Raw genomic sequence first — 24,000 nt, forward strand, 5'->3', positions numbered from 1 at the left:
ATACATTGTAAGTGCAAGGCACATAATTCTCATACTCCGATTATTTAACTAGTAATCCGAGCCTGTTTGTTTTCCATTCAATCATAGTTTTTTTAGATATATTTTGAATATTTAGAAGTTACGAAGAAAACGCTTATTTTTCAAGTTTCCCTGAGTCGTGCGAGCTATGTGTGCAAAAACGTCTGTTTCAAGCGCACATTTTGTCATTTAAAAAGCTCATTATTGGAATCCGTGGGAATACTCCAAACGTATTAAAACATGTAAAAGAGAAGTCACTCTAAGCATGATATTCATCAACTCTGTCGTTATTTAACAAATATTTAAAATAATGCTTTATTTATTTTTTTAAAAACGATGCATATTCATGCATACGTTACATACACGTACAAACGAGCGCACGCACACACACACATACACGTACACGCACACACAGTGTTATGTCTACAAAAAATGTGAGTTCGACTCTCATGGACAGATTTAGACTTTTCTGTCGGAAAAGAGGCTTCATGGCAATATCTACATGGTATTTTTTCATAGCAATTTATCCTGTTCCAAACGAACTTATATTCATAGACACTTACATATGCATAAATACACACAAACACACATACATATTCGTAAACACCTATTGATATATTTATCTATATGTCTGCCTGTATATATATATTATATATACTATATATATATATATATATATATGGAAGTATAAACGATTTGAATAACACCTGCGTTTGACTCTTTATCCACGTTATACAAAAACATTTCACTTAACCCTGGAATTTCTACCTTTATAAGTAAACTGTAATATCTTTGGCACTTACATGAATTTTTGCTAACCTGGCAACAATTTTTTCCTTGTTATTCGTACACATATACCTTCATTTATATATATATATATATATATATATATATATGTATGTACCTACTCTACATTCAGCTGCTGAAAAAACAGCATAGTAATTCAAAAATTTCAAATGTAGTAGTCCCCTGAAGTCGAACATACTGTAACTTCGACAACACTGTTCAAAACTTTTATTGTAAGAGTTAATAATATGCAACCGACGACAAAGTAGTAATACTTACACACGTATATGTAAACACACATACACACACATTCACACATACAGATATAAATATATACGCACACAGAAATATACATACATATATGTATATATGTTTATATATGTATATACATATATATATATATATATATATATATATATATATATATATTACACAAGTACATACGTACGTACACGTGCACATACAAACACGCAAACATACACACACATATTAATGCAACTAGATGTGCGTGATAAAAAATCACTTGTAATCTCTCTCTCTCTCAGTTTGTCTATATCTGTTTATCTACACTTGTATATATCTAAGCACATACACACACATACACACACACATACACACACACACTACACACACAAACACTCATAAATATAATATATTCTGACAAATGTTCCCAAACGCACACACACACTAACTAACAGGTTATATGTGTCTGAGTCAAGAATTTGATGACTGTCTGGCAAAAATAATCTAACGATATCAGCATACATATTTCTCTCTCTCTCTTTCTTCCTATATATATATATACACATATATATATATATATATATATATATATATATATATATATACATACAAAGATGTGTGTGCGTTTATCTATATATACATACACAATGTATACATGATAACGTATATACATACATGCATACTTAAATACACACGTGTAGGTATTAGTTATATATTCATATAAATATATCCCGTAAATTCCTCTGTTAATATATTCGAAAAAAAAAGAAAAAACACAACAAACACTTTCCCCAAAAAACCAAAACAAAACAAAAAACAGACAATAAAAAACACAAATGAAACGAAAGATGATAAAGAACTGTTAATCTTTTTAAGCCTCTGAACTTCATCTTTACAACGTCGATGTTGTTTTTACGACCATGATGATGTCATCACCATTGTATTAGTAATGGCGACTGCGGTAGTGATGGTGGCTGTCAGTGCTTATTGACAGTGGGTGGTGATGATAGTGATGGTATGGTGGTGAGAGTGGTTATGGGAGTAGTGGATGAAATATTGGCATTATATTAATGACAGCAATACTGATGTTGATGGATATAATAATGATGATGATCATGACGATGTCGACGACGACGACAACGACGATGATGAGGAAGACGATGCTGTTATTGCTCCTGATAATGACGATTAGTATGCTGATGATGATGACGATGCTGATAACGACGATGGTGATGCTGATGTTAATTATGATGATGATATTGGGGATGACGATGGTAATGATGATACCGATAGTGATGATAATGATGATGATGATGATGATGATGGATGATGATGATGATGATGATGACTATGCTGCAGCGGTTGCTGATATAGACCCAATGTGGAAATATCGAAAATAACTATATTTCGTGTTTGGCAGTTATTCTTATTTTTATTGCTGTTTTTCGTCGCCTTAATCCGTTAAAATGATTATATAAGGTGGCCGTAATGTATTTTTGTTCCACCAGATTATAGCAACGAATAACATAAAAATGCCGTCGTCGTCGTCGTCGTCGTCGTCATCATCATCATCCCTATGGATATCTCACTCTTTATCTTCAATATCATTATCATCACAGTCACCATTATCTAGCCACCTCGACGCTTTACTTATTGTTTTCATTACCCTCATCATCATCATCATCATCATCATCACCATCATCATCATACAAAACCATCTTCCCTTTATTCCTCCTTCTCATTATAATTCTCCCCAACACCATCCACCATACTCCGTTTTCTTCCTCTCATCCTCTTCCTACTCCGCCTCCTCTTCTTCATTTTTGTCCTCATCCTCAGTTTGAACAACATAGGTATGATCATAGGTCATTAGCAAGAGTGTCTTGAGAATTTGTGTCACACACGCTTTTGTTACTGTTAATATTAGCTTAATTGGAACCATGTGCAGTTTGAAACTATCTAAAACAGATCTCCACCAGCTTCTACGCTTTATGCTTAACAACAATAGTTCCTTATCGTAAAAGAGGCTCGTTGCAGTTACCACTGGCGTCAATAGTCGAAATACATAAACTGGGAAGGTACGAACGGTGATAATGCTGAGAGAGTCGAAGGACATGGAAACCAGGCGTAATCCACCAGAGGTAAAAACAGCCAGGAAGTGGAAAACAGAAGCAGAGACTGATGACAAGCATACATGGAGACACAAGGTGGTCCTTAAGGTTATCTTCAATGCAATAAAGAACCAAATTGATCTCAACAGCAGTGAAAAAAACGTTGAAAGCACCAACTAGAGATTTCATTACCCTCATGCACTCAGGACAGCGGATCCGTTTCAAGAACAACAAATTTCTTGTGAGCGATGAAAAGCGGAACGGCTATTGGGAGGTGAATGCAGTTTTACCAGGGTGCCAAGGACTCTTTTCCACCCAAGTTACGAAAACACCTGATAGTTTAATGTGGTGTGAAGGAAAGAAAATTTTGAATATAGTCGAGTTAACGGTTCCTCATGATGATAACACGGACGCCGCTCGGACTTGAAAGATTGACCGTTATGTAAACCTTCTCGAGGAATGTGAAGACGCAGGCTTGAAAGCGGAGCATTTTCCAATCGAAGTCGGATGTAGATCGTTTGTTGGACATTGTGAGACGAATGATGGTATCATTAAGCCTAACTCACCGTTAAAGTAAATACCAGCATGACCGACGGCTCACTGGATTTGTTTAAAAAGAGACAATGAGCGATGGCTAGAAAAATATTGAGCTTTGTTTAATAACCAATCGATCTAGCAAGCGGGGCCTCATATCAGTGAAGGGCGCCGGCGCTCATTGATGCCGCAGAGAGGTAGGCACCGAAACGGCGCGCAGTCTCTTCTGATGATCTCATACACTTACTGGCTTTCGGTACGCGGAGTTCTCGACAGGTAGCACTTTTACATTTTTGCGATTCTCTGCTTAGTCAATTGTATAACTTATGTGCATAAAAAATAATAAAAATGTTGTGACTCATTAATTTTGAATTATCATAAATCATAAATACATACACACACACACGATGTGTGTGACTCTGGATATCTGAAGAAAAAGGTTTACAGAAATGTACATCTACAAAACCTTGAGCTATGCAGATAGGGATCTAAGTGAACCTATTAATAAACACATTTGACTTCTATATGTGCTGAGTTCTGGCTTGTTTCGTTTCTACTCTCATACCCACACAACACACATATACACAACATACACACACAATACACTCACAACGGACATATTCTTTCTCTCAAAGATGCACATACGCACATCTGTGGGTACGTGTGAATTTATGAATACGATAATTTAAACTTCATGTCTTCACTGAGAAAAAAAAAGTACTACTGTGGTGGACCGACATCTTATCCAAGGAAGGAATATATACGCCACGGAATCCGGGGAACAGGCTCAGCTTCAATTCTCTCTCAGGCAATACATTAATTCACTCGAACCATATACATGCATACATACATACATACATATACATATGTATGTATATATATATATATATATATATATATATATATATATATATATATATATATATATATATATATATATACATACATACATACATACATATATACATACATAGATACATACATACATACATACATACATACATATACATATGTATATATATGCATGTATAGATATATACACATAAATACGTATCTATCTATCTATCTATATATCTGAGTGTGTATGTGTGATTGTGTGTTTGCGTGTTTGTTTCTGTGTGTGTATGTTTGTTTAGGGCAGATGGAAATATCACTAAATACATGTAGAATACAATTATATAATACAGTAATTGTCTGTAATTAGTTTTAGGCCGATTAAGTCTATCATTGATACGTTGATACACCTCTCTAATGAATAGTTGACAACAAAATCACGAAACGATCAAATAGTCACATCTCTTTCAAGTAATTGTATTTGAATATTGAACAAACTCTTAGCAGTTAGTATAATGGTCTAATGGCAAATGTGTCACAAGTTCGCATATTGTGGAGATGCTACTTTATATTCCTGGCTATCATATATCAATACCACACTCTATTCAAACAATGACAGACCAGTTGGATGTTAGAGGGAGGCTGTGTAACTGAAGTAGGTTTCCTTAATTGTCAATGCTCAGCTTCAATTCTCTCCCAGGCAATACATTAATTCACTCGAACCATTTACATTGAAACGCTGGAGAAATTCGAAAGTGCTCCAAGCTCTAGCACACTGCAAGAAATTTCTCGAACGTCACCAGTTAAAAATAAATAAAAGTTTGCAAATGCTTAGAATATTAAAATAAGTGACCTAGGAATATTTCTGTATAGAAAACTTGCGAGTGAATTATACAGATTTTCAAAAGCTGCTGAATATAATGTGTAGATTTAAAAGTACTTGACAGTTAGGAAATGTATGGTACGGCAGAAAAATGTCCCACATTTTACCCGGCCATACCTATAGCACTAATGAAGTTAAGCAGGTGGTAATGGTATCTTCCTGTAATTAATGTCCTATCATTTTGTTTTGGTTACCATCAAGATGCACACTGTGCGTTTGCTGTTGGTAAATCTGGAGTGTTTTGCCGCCCCCAGATATCGAAGTGAAATAGCTGAGGCAGCGTCTACGTCCGTCTGTTTGTGAAAATCTTTCATAGACTGTCTTCTCTTAACATTTTCTCTTACTTGCCCTTGTTGATAAACATAGAGCCATGTATGTTCAAGGCTTTGTATATGATACTTAGGAGATTTTGATAATTACATCGGATAACATCACTTTTACTTTTAATCTGGAACTGTTTTCACATAATAATTTTGATTATTTACTTGTTTATACAAACATTAGTTTGATGAAAATTGTGACTTACGTATCAATGCCATTTTTATAAACACAAGCACTCATATAAAAAGACAGACAGACACACACACACACACATGCATTTAGTGTAACAATCTGAAGAAGATAAACTAAATTGAAAATTCGAAATCCCAATGAAGTTATTCCTTGTAAAAATTAAATTTGAATCACTACTCAAAAGAGTGACCTTTCAATTAGTTTTGATGATAATACATAAAAGTTTACGTCAATATTTGCTTGTAAAGCTACCTACATTATATATTTGCATATCTATCTATCTATCTATCTATCTATCTATCTATCTATCTATCTATCTATCTATCTATCTATCTATCTATCTATCTATCTATCTGTCTGTCTGTTTGTCTATCACAATTATCTCCATAAAAGTATTTATGCGCATATATGTATACAGACATACGCACATACGCAAAAATCACACATGCATATAAATAGATACATACTTACATACATACACCTACATTCATACATACATACGTACATAGGCAGATATGTCCGTGTGGTTAAGAAACTTCGTTTACAGCCACATGATCTCGGCTTGTGTTACACCGAGGTACTTCGGGGATTTGTCATCTATGATAACTTCGGGCCGACCAATGCCTTGCGAGTGAATTTGGTGAAGGGAAACTGTGTGTTTGTGAGTATGTATTCATGTTTTTGCGTTTCTGTTTGTCCCCACCACCTACACCACAAGGTAACAATTAACAACCAGTGTTAATTTGTTTACCTTTCTCCTAACACAACATTTCAGCAAAAGGTGTGTGACAGAGTAAGTACTATGTTTTAAAAACATCTGCTGGGGTCGATTTGTTCGCCAAAATCCTTCAGGGAGGTGCTCCAGTATGGCTGAAGTCCGATGACTGAAACAAACATAAGAAGATAGACTATACACAACACACACACACACACACACACACACACACACACACACACATACGCACATTTATTATTTACATTAATACATGATTAAACGCCACGCATCCATTCCCAAGTATGTTTTATCTATCTATCTATCTATCTATCTATCTATCTATCTATCTATCTATCTATCTATCTATCTATATCTATCTATCTATCTATCTACCTACCTATCTATCTAGCTAGCTAGCTATCTCGTGTGGTAAGTAGCTTGCTTACGAACCACATGGTTCCGGCTTCAATCCCACTGCATGGCACCTTGGGCAAGTCTTCTACTATAGCCTCGGGCCGACCAAAGCCTTGTGAGTGTATTTGGTACTGAAAGAAGCCCGCCGTATATATATATATATATGTATGTGTGTGTATGTTTGCGTGTCTGTGTTTGTCCCCCCACCATCGCTTGCCAACCGATGCTGGTGCGTTTACGTCCCTGTAACCTAGCGGTTCGGCAAAAGAGACCAATATAATAAGTACTAGGCTTACAAAGAATAAGTTCTGGGGTCGATTTGCTCGACTAAAGGCGATGCTCCAGCATGGCTACAGTCAATTGACTGAAACAAGTAAAAGAGTAAGTGAGTATATATAGATATGTGTGTGTGTGTGTGTATTATATTATACATCTATAATAATAAATGCCAAAACGAATTCCTGTGAGTCTGTGTGTCACACTTTGACCCCTTCTCTCAATATTCCTCCTGCTGGCATGAGAGTAATAGTAGGCATTGGGACGGTGAGGGTGGCAGTAGGTTGACGGTTGTGATGGTAATGGAGTGATAGTAATACTATGAGCTGTAGTTGTGACAGAGCGGAGGCGACAATGATGATGGTGGTTGTGGTGGTGGTAGCCGAGTCAGTCAGGGATGAAGGTGATAGTAAGCGATGTGAAAGACAGTGGTGATGGTAGTGGAGCAGAGGGCCGCGAAGTCAAAGGTATTGATGGAGGTGGCGTCAGACGTCTGAATGGTGTGTGTATGGCGGTTGTGGTGGCAATAGTAGTGGTACTGGTGATGGTAATGGTTGAAAACAATCAACAGAAGAGAGATAGAGAGATAGATAGATCGAGAGAGAGAGAGAGAGAGAGAGAGAAATAGAGAAAGAAGGAGTTTAAACAGAAAATATAAATTGTAATGACTTCAGAATGGGAAAATAAAAAATGCTGTTTATCATGCAGCTTTGCAATAAGTTCCGAGTCGACAAATCATATTCACTTGATGAAAATTGCTCATTCCTTTAAAAATATTGGTCAAGTTTAATAAAATTTAATATGTACTCAATGTATGAAGAGTCATTGTTGGGCCCAAGGCCCAATGAAGAGCCCTCCACAGGAGCTAGCTTAAAAGTCGCCCGATGAGGGCAGCAGCATCAAACTCCCTCATTCATCAAATGCCTCACATCAGAAGAGGTTTCAAATAATGAAAGCGTAGCACAGTCAACTGTGGTGCCCGAGCATGGCCGTAGATTTAAGGCTGAAACAGGTTACAAGTTATGCATCCATCCATCCATCCATCCATCCATCGATACATACATACATACATACATACATACATACATACATACATACATATATATATATATTCATATATATATATATTTATACATATATATGTGTGTACAGATACATATATATTCCTTTATTCTTTTATGTTTCAGCCCAAATGCTGTGGCCATACTGGAGCAGCGCCAGTGTAATTAAATTTTCAGTGGCCATTCTTATGCGATTGACCTTTGATGAAGGTGGTTGTTCGACGCTACTGCCGCCTTTTGAATTACTTGCCATATGAACATATCAATTGAATGTGTGTGTATACACACACACATACACAAACACACATATGTATGTATGGATGGATGGATAATAGATATAGAGGATTGGCTGAAAAATAGGTTAAGTATTTTCAAGGCAACTACGGAAGACCAAGGTTTGAAAATGACAAGAGTAATAATGACTTATACCATAAAGCCAAGATTCATTTCTTCCACTATAACTAGTTTCCAAAGGAAATAATAGCTTTAGTGTATAACGTGTAGTCTTGTTTTCGGTGTTAGAAGGACGGATATTTTAAAGTTATCCTGAGAAAAGGTTGAATATAGAAAGTCAAAGGAAGGATATAATTATTGTAATGCATTCATGTCGATATTCTACTCAGTACATCTCTATACCCACCCATTCACTAATATATTTTCAGTGGAAGGAATATGGATATGTATTTGAAAAGTTTCTTTCATAAATGAAGGACAATAACAGGCATCTTATATATATATATATATATATATTATATATAATAATGTATGTATGTATGTATGTATGTATGTATGTATGTATGTATATTTCTTATTTCTTTATTTATGCATGTACAAACGTATTTATATATAAATGCATGTGTGTGTGTGTGTGTAAATATATACGTAATGTTATTAATGCAGTGCCATTTGCCCGTTCCGATTATGTGACATTGAAGACAACGTTTGGAAGGGCATAAATAGAGATAATTGATACCTATGCTTTTCTGTTGGATTAGTGACGATACATAATTGCATATGAAGCATTAGTTTCTATTAGAATACTGGTCTAATCAAGTGATCTCGGCATCTAGTTTGCCCAGTGCACAAACACACCACACATATACGGACATTCATAGATTATATATATGTTTGCATATGTACGTACGTACATATATATATATATAATATATTATATATATATATATATATATATATATATATATAATATATATATATATATATATATATATATATATATATATATATATATATATGTATGTATATATACAGATATGCGGTCATTCTATAATATATAGGTCTTGAAAAACTACACGGTTAAGGACTATCAAATTATTTGATGTAGTATTACATAGCAAACTTTATAAGCAGAGTAACGACAATTGTATACTAAGCCTGGAAGACAGAATGATTACAGTTATTATAATTGACTCCATGTATATAGTATACACAAATATTATTATACTCATAACTCACATTCACATTTATACTGGTAGGTAAACAAAGGAAAAATAGTGTAACTCAATACATTTAATTTCAATTTATTAATATTTAATAACAGGTTAATTCAGTTCCATATAGCTTAATTATTCGTGTGTACATCTCTCTTCATCCTCAGATAAAGAGAAGTAATAAATCAATATAGAAAAGAAAATTTTTATACATTTCTCCAAGCAGGCGTAATCGAGAAGAAGCCTGTTGGCTTCAAGTCATCGGATTGTGGTTCGTAGAGTGAGAATCAAGAGACGTCCGACACATATTTCGTGACCAGAAAACTGTTCTGATAATGTTGGGTTACACGTATAAGTTTATGAAGTACAGCCGTATGTTGCAATTTAACTCTTTACACTTGGGTAAATGATACTAGTTTACATAAGGAATATATATATGTGGCGCGAGTGCGATGATTTGAAAATTTTCGGTCAGATATTGCCGAGACAGTGATAGAAGTGCCTCGTGTAAATATCTGCTCTGATCTGGCTGTTCTTACTGACGAATCTATCGGCCTATGGAGACTAGCTTGATTTAATTTAATCAGGTTAGTTTACCATTAAACAATAGATGAAACGGTGCATCGTATAAGGAACTACAGGGTAAATGTTTTTTTAATTTTCTCCTGGTTTGCGGAATTGATGTTGTTTTGCGGTTGAAGCTTTGGCTGTTATTTCTAGTGGGTGAATGGCCTATTATGGCCGTTCCTTGATTTTGATGTTGAATTTATAAATGGTCTATGACTATTTAATTTTTTCCCACTAGGCCGCTGGTGGCAAAAAAATTCTACGAAATTTTTTGCCACCCTATATTGATTAATTATATATATATATATATATATATATAATATATATATATATAATATATATATATATTATATATATATATATTATATATATATATAGGTATATATATATATATATGTATGTATACACAATATATATGTATGCATGTATACATGCCCCCATATACCTTATGTTGGATGCGTATATTTGGAAACTATGAATGATAGAGTATTGTCACCAGCAGAAGTATCATGAGAATTTATTGCAATATATTACTAGATGATACGTAACTGCTATCTGTTATAGTTGCTAAACAAACTGAAATGTAAACATGGAACAAGGTGCAATGAATATATCCCTTGTCATTTTATTAGCTCTTCAGTCAACATAATATATATTGTACCTGCAATATAACTCATTGTTTAATACAATATACAATACTATCATACACACCTACATACATACACATAATATATATATATATATATATATATATTTATATATATATATATATCAGCGCGTGTTGTATGTTGTTGTGGATTCAATATATAATATGATATAATATAATAGAGACAATGAGGAAATTATCCGTTGTACTTGTTTGTTGTACATATTTCATTTGTTTATCAATCACTATATCGAACAGTTATATATGATCTACTAATAAAATGTTCTAGCTTTAAAGTTGCTTTTCATATGAATATTATTGATGTTTATTTGCTATTGTTTACCTCAAGTAATATATACCGCCGAAATATGCGATGAAATTTATTGTGCATGAAATTTTGTTTAAATACGCATTATATTAACTGAATATATTACATTTTTAGCGATTCATTGTCGGTAAGTAATCTCCGATAGGCTTAAATTATGACCAGGCCACTTCATCGCGTAAGATATACACTAAACATTAAATGTTTGTGATTCGTGTGCTGTATTTTAAAACACCCTTTCGCCATTTATAGTTTGCAGTCTATTCTCCCCGTTTCTTCGACAGTTTAAGATAGTTTTCTGTTGTTGTTGGTCGTGTCAGTCCCCAGGTCAGCTCAGCTAGGGAGTGTAAGTTCAGATTGCCCTTGACTCAAATACTTGCTGCTTCAATTATATGATTATTCCTCTAATGTCTGGGTCATATTACAAATGCCGATATGCAGCAATAAATTATATTTTCATTCCAAATATATTTCTCGAATGGGAAACGCTATGTTTTCTTAAAAAATCAATATTAGTTTTCTACAACATAACAGAGAGAGAGAGGAGAGAGAGAGAGAGAGAGTTAACTATCTATCTTGAAAATTCAAGGGCACATATCTTCTATGTAAGGCCTCTAAATGATCCAAAAATTGTTTACATAAGGCAAAGAAAATCCACTAAACTTTTAGCCTAAGATAAAGTCAATTAGATTATATAAATTGATTAGAAGCATACAAACATTCATTCTACATTAATGCAATGCTTGATTAAGTCTTAATCAAAATATGTATATCCTACTGCGATGTAATTTTTCAATGAAAGTTTATTTTTGATATTTCATGTAGTTTTCCATGTGAAGCTTGTAAACCACTTTTCTGCAAATGATTGCAGATCACTGGTCGAAATTTGAATAGTTTTGCATTGCGGAACATTTACCACTGATGAAAGCAAAAAGCTAGATTCATAGAAGGATTTTCTGCGTACTTGCTCGACCTGCTACAAGTAGAAGTTAAACCTCTCTCATAATCCATCCGCGTTTTTTTTTTTTTGGAGCTCCACAAAAACATCTTTGAAGTTAAAGAGCTGGAACAAATATCGCAAAGCATTTACTCCCGGCATTTTAACGATTTTGCTAATGCACCACCAGCACCACTACCACCACCACCACCACCATCACCACCACCACCACCACCACCACCACCACCACCACCACCACCACCACCACCACCACCACTACCGCCGCCGCCACCACCACCATCACCACCACCATCAACACCACCACCAACAATAACCAAATTTATTATGGGAAGTAGGCTCAATGGAGAAACAAGATTAAGGCAATGAACACATGTTTGTTTAATGCGATATGGCGCAAGTGTTGTTTGGTGGACAAAGAACAAGCTTTAGGAAATCGCAGGAAAACCAGAAAAATGATGACAATTAACAAGGAACTATACACCAAAAGCGATACTGACAGAATGTATTTGCCTTGGAACAGGGGGGGAGATGCATCATAGGATGCAATCAGAAGCGCAATCTGGGATGGTACATCAAACAGCAGAGCGAATCCTTGCTTGCCGCTGTTAGAATTAACAATACAATACCTAACGAATATGTCATGCACCACAAACATTTAAGAAACAAGACGAAGAAATGGTAAAAAATTGGAAAATGAAACCACTGAATGAGCAATACCTCAGAGAAATTGAAAGAAAAGACAAGCTAAACACTTGGAGATGGCTAGCAAAAAGTGATTTCAAAGTATGCGCTGAGGTATTGATATGCAGCGCTCAGGAACAAGCTGTGAGAACTAATTACACCAAGTTCCAAATAGACAAGAGTAGCGGATCGGCCCTTTGTCTCAAATATTGTGAGTTAGTGTAGCAAGCTGGCTTAAAAGTACTACAAAAGGAGGCACGATAACGTGGCTAAGTTCGTCCACTTGAAGCTATATGAAAAGTACGGCTTGAACAGAGCACAGAAATGATGCGAACATGAACTAGGAGTCACTGAGACGAAGGAATATGAAATACCGTTGTATTCTACAATCCAATGTGACTCCTTAATCAATACTCGGAGACCAGATATTGTCGTGGTAGATAAAAGTAAAAAGGAAACCAAGATTATAGGAAACCGAGATTATTGCAATACCCGGGGATGCACGCACAAGTGACAAAGAACTAGAGAAGACTGAAAAATACAGATTACTAACAGACGGAATTGCAAGTATGTGGACTATGAGGAGAGTGTCGGTCATTCCAGTAGTTGTAGGGACACTCGGAGCACTAACAACCAAGTTCGAGAAACATGTCAGAGAAATCGGAATTGATATGAGAGCAGAGCAAGCCTCCCAAAACTGCTTGACTGGGGACAACTACGATTTTGAGATTAGTATGTATGTTGAATGCCCCCACGAAAATTAACAACCAAATATCAAAGCTTATAATGTGCGGAAAGAGACCCTGTGAGATCTCTGACAGCAGACTGCTGTCCGCTCTCACAGAATATGCCAGAACAAACAAGACCGAGCGTTCTGAGAAGTAAAACAACAAAAACAACATGAAGAAGAAGAAGAAACAAAGAAAGCTGTAAAACAACTGAAATCCAAACTAAAACTAGTACAGCAACGGATCATGATAAAACGATGGTAAGAAAACCCCTTCATGGCAAATACTGGCTTAAACTAAACAGAAAAGAAATAGACAAAGCAAAATCCTAACAATGGCTGAGAAGCTCAAGAATCAAAGCAGAAACTGAAGGATGTTTAATTGCAGCACAAGATCAAAGCCTTCCCACCAGAAATTTCCAAAAAACATGTAATGAAAATAAATTCCAAGTAATTGCAGAATATGTGGAGATGGACAAGAAACAATAAATATTATCTGTGGCTACCCAGTCCTGGCTAAGAAGGAATATATTCACAGACACGACAGAGTTGTAAGCTTTATACACTGGAAGCTATGCCAACACTATGGAATAACAGCATAAAAAAGATGTTATAGGAATACGCCAGAAAAGGTCACAGAAAATGAGAAAGCAACCATACAATGGGATACGCCAATACACACAGGTAGAGAAATTAAGGTCAATAAGCCGGATATAGTTGTCAGAGATCATCAAGAAAAAAAAACTTTCTAATCGATGTAGCAATACCAACAGATGACAATGTTTCTCTAAAAGAAACGGAGAAACTTTCAAAATTTAAAAATCTGGAAATAGAGGTAACTCAAATGTGGAAACAGAAACAATTCCTGTCATCGTAGGCACATCAAGTGTGATAAAAAAATATTTGGACAAGTACATAACAAAAACACCAGTACTAACAAGTATATATAACATACAGAAAATTGCACTACTAGGCACCGCACACATCCTACGTAAAACACTTTCAATACAGTAAAAATAAGAGCATCACAACAAACCACAGTACATACCCAAGGCACACAGAGCTGCGCTCGGTGATGCAGTGAAAGCACGTGATAGAAATAAGTCTACTAAATAATAATAATAATGGTAATATTGATAAGAACAGCAACAGCAGCAGCAACGACGACGACGACATCACCACCACCGACAACAATAACAAAATATTGCTAATAAGTACCTGGCAGTGGCTCTCATGGGTTAACTGATTGGAAGTGTTATCATGTGCATGCTTTGTCTTGGTGTAAAAGATGGGATACACCAAATATTCTGCTCAATGCTACAGATCTGCTTGTCATTTACTTGATCTTAATCAGTTGAGCATGTCCCTTGTGGCTGACGATATATGTATCTCTGATCATGCGCGGAAGTAATGGGGTAGCATCATAGCCATGTGTTGAGAGGAATTATTTGGGGTTTATCCCTTGAAACATAGGTGCTTTGCCGATCATCATTAAACATACCTTATCCAAGCACCTTTTGAGCCGGATAGGCTACTCGACCCGAAGAAAATTCTAACTGGGCCTTAACTGCGAGGTCATAATATTACTATGTCGAGTACATATGGTTGTAATGCATGTACTTGGTGTACCCTTATCAGACGGGTAGTCATGATAGGAATATTGGCTTCGTATATTTGTACCCCAGTGTCATTTTGATGCTATGAATTGCTCTTTCATTCAATAATAATAATAATTATTATTATTATTATCAATTCTTTGTTAGTCTCAGTGTGCTCGCACATACAACATTATAGACTTTAAAAATATGGGTGGTGGTACAATACATATAGAGGAGTGAGCAATAAGGACATTTTAGAAATAACCACTTTACAATTTGTACAAATGACATGCAATAATTGAAACAAGATTATTATATTACAATTTGAAGGCTGCAATTTTGTAGAATTGTTAGAACCTTAGGAAAAATGCTTTGCGGTGTTTCTTCCTACCCATAACTTTCTGAGTTTAAATTATGCATTGGTGGAATAAGTCTTTCATCCTTCCAGGGTTGATAAAATGAGTACGAGTTAAGCACTGGTACTAATCGCCCTCCCCGGCCTCGTGCCAAAATTTGAAACCATTATGGCACAATTTAAAACACGGAAAATATTCCAACGGCAATACGGTAGGAGTACTCTAAGTTGAGTCAGAGAACTTCTGCTCATGCAGAAATCTGTTACAAAGACGTTTTTGAAATCACTTGGATTTCATGGCGCAAGAAAATTGTGTGTGCGGGTTCACATTCTTTCAAATACTCGTAGTATGCTGGCAAAGAACTTCGCATGATTGTATCTGTTCTCTCCTGTAAATGACTAGGATCCCCATGGCATCGTTCTGAAGAAACTTTCTATCTCTGTACACAAGTGTCCCATGTCAATATTCTAAGATAACAAAATTCCGAAAAATAACGGAAGCTATTTTCTAATCATACATTTGTGATAAAAACTTAAATTTCATTATGAATTCTTTTTCTTTAGAAATAATCAATAATATATTTTGTTTTTCGGGTAGAAAGATGTAAACTGTTGATAACGTTTGTGTCATAGATAAATGCTTTAAGTGTTTCTAGTTAGAATTCAGCTTTATGTCATTGCAACACTTATTCTTATATTCTTATTCTGAATATATCAATTCCAGAGACACATCATGTTAATGTTAGGTTTCTTTTCACATACTACGAGATCTTAACTGGCAAATTTGAACTTAGTATAAGGAATTTAGTGGCTTTCCCAAACAAATCTGCGATAGGAAATTAAAACTGTCAGCTCTTCACCTGCTGTTCTAATGTCCTAGTCACGTGATCAAATTGCAATTAAATATATTTTATCGAACTATATTCAAATGTACATTGTAGACATTATTTCGTGAATTCTTTTTTCAGGGGACAAATCACAGTGATGATGATTCCAAGACTAATGGAAAGAAGAGATAGATTTAACCAAAAATCGGAAAACTTGCCGAATGGCTGTATCAAAATGGATTTTTCAGAAGACAACCGAGTGACGAAAAATGCTTAAACATGCTATTAGAGAGTTCATTTATTTGAAAGAGTGAGTTATCCAGAAATACAGCTGGAGTGTATACGACGGGGTGCTGAAAGGCTCCTGGTTTTGGCTAAAAGAAAATACAACAATATCAGTTAATTATGATTTTCTTTAACATTTTCCCCTCTCAGAATCGCACACTTATTGCAACGGTCCTTCAGTTTTTCTAAGCCCGTAAAAGAACTCGGAAGGTTGGGCCCCCATCCATGCCTTTCGCGACACCCTTAAAGCTAGGAAACTGTTCAGCACCTCCTCGTAGTTTCAGATTAGATATGATGAAGCAGTTTTATGCCCCAAAAGGTGGACCAGGCCGTGACATTCTCGTCATTTTGTTTTTCAGTCAGAATACATCTGAAATTACATAAATCAATGAGTGTTAAATTTTAAAAAGCGGTTGGGTATACTTTGATGGAGAATCAGCAGCTGTTTCTGCAAGAGCGAACAACTAGGCCTGAGATCTCTCTCTCTCAGAGACGTATCCAAGTCCAGCAAGTCTATCTCAGAGCTAGTGACATGATGACCCTTGAAATAAAGGTGTTAATTCTAAAGATGAGAAGCTTTAAACGCCGTTACATAAAAATAACTTACTGGCACTCGGATTCTCTACCTATCCAATATGTTATTGTCTCCTTGTTGTTTAATCCAAAGTTATCTCTTTTCAAAAAAGCATATCACCCTAAGCGTTTCAGCTGTGACAGTTCCGTATTTTTAAATCCATAACTTATCGGGTACTACGTTACATAATGTCTTCTTCCATTTTTAAGACAATATAGTGTCATTCAAGTGAGATTTAGCTGATATTTCTTGCACTTCAAATTACTTAATGGTTCTTCCACTAGTTTGTCACGTACACTGTTTAACATAACATGTAGATTTGTAATGCTAAGTCATTTGTCTCTAGACCGCTTCGAAGATTGGCAGTGATTTATGAATTTCCTGTTTGATTGAGACGAGTTAAACGAACAAGCTTAAATATTGTCCATATTATAATCATAATCCCATACTGAATTCCTATTCGCCCACTGGTACGCATTGACCAATTAATTTCTTTTAAACGTTGAATGGCTTCATTACAATGATAAATTTTAAAATAACCACATTTCCAGCTGATGCTCGCTGTGATTTATTATCATGGTGCATGATGGCAGAATATCATCAGAAAATGATATCCTTCAAAATTAAGGTGACTGAAAACATTAAATGTTGTAAAGGAAATAAAAAGTCTGTCAATTAGAAATGCCAGTAAATATTTTGTTTATCGATTTGTTTATTGTTTTCCGATTATTTTTTCCCTCTTAAAGCCAATTCTTTACTGAAAAAAAGAAAATAACACAAAACAAAACGAAAACAAACACAAACCGTTTTTGGAAATATAAACGAACTAAATGTAAATGCCATGATGTAATCCCGATACCAAGAAATGTCACTGAAAGTTCACCCTGTAGATATATGTGGCTTCTACATGTTATGTCACAATACTGAATATTACATTTCTTGATTTATCCTATGGAATCGTATTTTCAATTGACCTTTTGGTTTCATTGCTTAAAATTATTATTCAAAAATATAAAATTAGAAAATTATATTTGTGCAAAGAGCTGCGAGGAATGACTGCAAAGTCTGAAGAAAATCTCAGTTCTTTTCCTGGTGTTTTCCTCATTATTTGTTGATTTTAAATAAAATATTCTACTATTGTATTTATAGCTTAAGAATGGCATATATATATATATATATATTATATATATAAGTAAAAATGCACACTTCGTACACATGCATATATGTAAAATGAGAGAGAGATGTAGAGAGAGGGGGAGGGAGAATGTTTGAATGTGATGGGGGAGAGAGATCGGTACCGAAAGCGATAGTTCTATTATTATGATATCGGTCATAATGATAAACTATGATGGAGACGATGGTATTAGATGGTCCCATTTTCCCGCCGATGTCGTCTTTAACTTTCATCCGTTCGGAGGTCAAAATATCAGAAAAGTACCTAGAGTTGATGGTATCGACTGATATTCTTGAATCAAAATTGTTGGCTTTGGACCTAAGGAACCATTCTAAATTATTTTAATGCGTGAAATGACATATTGTTAATAATATAATAGCATATTGTCAACAACAACAATAATGGTTTCAAATTTTGCCACAAGGGCAGCACTTTTGGGGGAGGGGGTGAGTCGATTACATCGACTCCACTGTTTAACTAGCATTTATTTTATCGACCTCGAAAGGATCAAAGGCAAAGTCGACTTCGGCGGAATTTGAACTCAGAACAGATCGACGGACGTAATACCGCTAAACATTTTTTCCGGCGTGCTAATGATTCTGCCAGTTCACCGTCTGATAATAATAAAAATGACAACAGCAGCAGCAGCATCAGCATCAGCATCAGCAGCAACAACAACAACAACAACAACAACAACAACAATGATAATAAATGCCCCGAGGTAGTTGCTTCCATGACTTCTGATCTTTAATTGGAAGTGTTATCGTGTACATTGTTTTGTCTTGGTTTAAAATAAGGGCTACAGTAAATATTCTGCTCAATGATACAGATTTGCATGTCAATTGCCAGAATCTTAACAAGTTGAGCATGCCCCTTGTTGGCTGACAGTATGTGCATTTCTGATCACGAGCAGAAGTAGTGGGGAACATCAAAGCCATGCGTAGAGAGGAATTCTTTGTGATTTGAATAATTCATGCCTGGAAACATGGTTGTTTCGTTGATCATCCTTAAACAAACCTTATTCAGGGACCTTTTGAACAGAATGGATAACTCAACCTGAAGAAAATTCTAACTGGGCTCCATCTGAAAGATCATGCGTTGTTTATTTTTATATGAAATCACCATGTCTCGCACATGTGGTTGTGATGCATGTGCCTGATGTACCCTTATCAGACGGGTGGTCATGATGGGTACATTTGGCCTCGTGTAGTGTACCTCAGTGTCACTTTGATAGCATGTGCTTCTCTCTTACTCAATAATAATAATAATAATAATAACTGATTCGAAGTGTTTTCATGTACATTGTTGTGTCTTGGTATAAAAGATGGGCTACAGCAAATATTCTGCTCAATACCACAGATTTGCTTGTCAGTTGTTTGACCTTAACCAGTTGACCATGCCCCTTAGTGGCTGACGATATGTGCATCTCTGATCATGAACAGATGTAGTTGGGGAATATAACAGCCGTGTGTTGAAAGGAATTCTTAGAGGTTTAGATAGTTCACCTTCGGAAACATGGGCGGTACATTCGGCACCCTTAAACAATTCTTATTCAGCGACCTTTTGAGCGGGATGGGCTACTCGACCAGAAGAAAAAATTCTAACTGGGCCCCACTTGCAAGGTCATGTGCTGTTTATCTTGATATGAGATCACCATCTCGCGCAGATATGGTTGTGATGCATGTGCCTAGTGTGCCCTTATCAGACGGGTAGTCATGATGAGTATACGGGCTTCATATTTTTTACCCCTGTGTCACTTTCATGGTGTGCACTGCTCTCTCACTCAATAATAATAATAATAATAATAATAATAATAATAATAATAATAGTTTCAAATTTTGCCACAAGGCAGCATTTGGGCGGGGGATGAATCGATTATATCGACCCCATGGTTCAACTGGTACCTGTTTTATCGACCCCGAGAGGATGGAATGTAAAGTGGGCCTCGGTGGACTTTGATCTCAGAAAGTAGAGACGAGCGAAATACTGCAAGCATTTCATCAAGCGTGCTAATCATTCTGCCAGTTCACTGCCTTAAATAATAATAATAATAATAATAATAATAATAATAATAATAATAATAATAATAATAATAATAATAGTAATAATAATAATAATAATAATAATAATAATAATAATAATGCCAACATTATGGAATAACAACAGAAAAAAGATGGTATAGGCACACACCAGAAAAGGTCACAGAAAACGAGAAAGCAACCATACTCTGGGATATGCCGATACACACAGATAGAGAAATTAAGGCCAACAGACCAGATATAGTTGTCAGAGATCATGAAGAAAAAAAAATGCTTTCTAATTGATGTATCAATACCGGCAGATGACAACGTGTCTCTAAAAGAAATGGAGAAACTCTCAAAATACAAAGACCTGGAAATAGAGGTGACCAGAATGTGGAATCTAAAAACAGAAACAATTCCTATCATAGTAGGTGCATTAGGCATGATAAAAAAATATTCAGACAAATACATAACAAAAACACCAGGACTTACAAACACATATAACATACAGAAAATTGCACTACTAGGCACCGCACACATCCTACGCAGAACACTTTCCATACAATAACCATCAGAGCATCACAACAAATCACAGCACATACCCAAGGCACACAGAGCTGCGCTCGGTAGTGAAGTGAAAGCACGCTATAAAAATATAACTACTGAATAATAATAATAATAATAATAATAATAATAATAGTAATAATAATAATAATGATAATAATAATAATGATAATAATAATAATAATAATGATGATGATGATGATGATGATGATGATGAAGATACCCTAGAATCTTGGTGTATTGAAAAAAATTGGTATCAAATGGAATAGCTCACATGTTGCGTAAAGTACTGTCAGTCTGAGTTCCTTGTGATTTGACAGACAGTAGAAACCCCCGATACACACAATGTCTTCAATCAACGACATCACTATATTAGATACTGTGCAACATCTTAAATGATAATAACCCTTTCTTCAATAGGCACAAGGCTTGAAATCTGTTGGGAGAGAGCTAGTCGATTACATTGACCCCAATGCTTAACTGGTACTTATTTCTTCGACCCCGAAAAGTGAACGGCAAAGTCGAATTCGGCAGAATTTTTAACTCAAAACGTAAATACGATTGAAATGCTTCTAAGCATTTTGTTCGGTGTGCTAATGGTCCAGCCTCCTAACTGTCTTAACAGTATTAATAAATTATTATTTTTAAAAATTAAATCCATCCACATACTGTTCCATTTGATTTTCGATCCTTATGGGAATAAAACACTAGGAGAACTACGAAAGTATACACACAAATGATCCCAACTGTGTATTACTAATGATAGTTATGCAATCTCTGGAGACTTGACAATTCGGTTTATAAGATTTTCCTTATATAACTCATAGTTTCGTTGTTAATGAAATGCGTGGAAGATCTCGTAACGATCATTTTATGAACGAACTCCAGTTTCTTGTTTGCTTTCAGTCTAATTATTTGTCAACACGCGCGCACGCACGCAAGCACACACACACACGCACACACACACATACATACACACACACGTACTTTCACCTAGTCTCCTTCTGCTAAGTTTTGTCAGACAGTAGTGATCTATCCCGGAACAACTGCAAAGCATAATCGTTCAATATGACACGCAGTGCGCCTAATTCAGAATCCATTCAGATGCGAAGCGAAAATGTTCACCACAGAGCCATAGTATTCTATGATGTAGACATTAATATTTCATTTAACTAATGATAATCTTTGTTATACGTTCCCGTATATTAACAACATTAGAGCTGGACAAAAAATTAACTCTACAGGTAGTGGCCACCGAAATTATTATTTCTTTACTCCACACAACATATCCTTCAGTCCCAGAATCGCAGCACCAACAGTGACTTCAGCATTTAATGATACTGCATCACCTCTCCTTCTTGGCAGATGAAGTCGGTCGCTATTACCTTTAGGATGAAGTGCGTTTTGCATTGTTAACAACTGTCTAATTATATCCAAGTTCTGCAGCTCGAGCTTTGTCCATTACAGAAAGGGCGAAGGATAACTCAATACTGGTATTGTCTATGTACGTATGGCTTTAATGATGTCCATTAAATTTTGGTTCCATCATTTTTCTAATTATCTTTTACTTTTTAATTATCTTTTGTCTCATTTCTTTTTCTATTATCTTATCAACCTACAACACTCCTAAGAATTTGTATCCCTCATTATTCCACAGTGATCTAATGATGGTGACTTGTAATTCTTTGCCATCAGAATTTATCTTTCGGCTTGTCTTCATAATTAGAACTGCGCAGTTATCTACTCCAAACTGCATTCCAGTATATTTACTCAATAATCTCACTGCTTGGACCAAAGTGCCCAGGTCTGTCTCATTTTTATATATATCATAAGGTGATTGATATAATGTAGATTTCTGCTAAACTTAATTCTGGCAAAATCAAAGGCAGGTTCGGACTTTCTCAGTAAACTTACCAGAGATATTCATATAATCAGGAAGAGTAACGGAGACAGCGAGTCTCCTTCGAAAATGCCCCTGCCTGATTTCACATTACCTAGTGATTCATTTGCACATGTCAGTTCTACTTCCCACACTCACTGTTTTATCTAGAAGAGTTGTTTATCCTCTCATTCACTCCGACCGTATTCAGATATTCTGAGAACCAACTGTATGGAACATTGTCATAGGACTCCTCCTTTTTGTACCTCAATGTTCTGCTATCAATCAGCAGTTACCCTTGATTTCCAGTTGGTTCTCCTTTTCCAGAATATTATACACTTCATCTGCTATGAGGCCAGTTAATAGTATCCAGAACGAAGGAATTATTATTATTATTATTATTATTATTATTATATTATTATTATTATTGTTGTTGTTGTTGTTGTTGTTGTTGTTGTTGTTGTTATTATTATTATTATTATTATCATTATTATTATTATTTAACTTCTAGTGGAACAAATTTAATTAAGCATTAAGTTTGTATACACATTTTTCTCTATTAAATATGGTATTGATTTCACAAAAGCGTGGGAAGCTGAAGAAGACTCTGGTGTCTGAAACAATGATGATGATGGTGATGATAATAATGATGATGATGATGATGATGATGATGAAGATGATGACTATGATAAAGGTAACAATGGTGATAATAGTGATGGTGCTGGCAACAAAAATGGACAAATTCTTCCACATTATCAAAAGAAACAATACCAACTCTAGCAACAACAGTATACTTAAAATTCCGAGCAAACAATACATTAGAATGTACAACAATCAGAATGCTAACCAACTCTAATTCCACCTCTGCAAATTCATAAATTAAAGAATTGATATTATTTGACGTTCTTTTTTTGTTGGTATTGAAGTGTCAGAGAATTAAAATGGGTCTGAGTCAGAATGAGGCTCATTCTATGGACACGCGA

The 24,000-nt window shown here is 35.4% G+C and overlaps 1 protein-coding gene across 7 annotated transcripts in view; it reads right to left on the reverse strand.

Annotated features, from left to right (window-relative positions):
• The window catches only part of LOC115217118 (gonadotropin-releasing hormone II receptor-like), a 583,545-nt gene that overhangs the window by 165,879 nt on the left and 393,666 nt on the right, over positions 1-24,000 (reverse strand). The gene's annotated exons all lie outside the window — the stretch shown is intronic.

Source organism: Octopus sinensis, linkage group LG11 (genome assembly GCF_006345805.1).
Source record: "Octopus sinensis linkage group LG11, ASM634580v1, whole genome shotgun sequence".
NCBI classification, from domain to species: domain Eukaryota; kingdom Metazoa; phylum Mollusca; class Cephalopoda; order Octopoda; family Octopodidae; genus Octopus; species Octopus sinensis.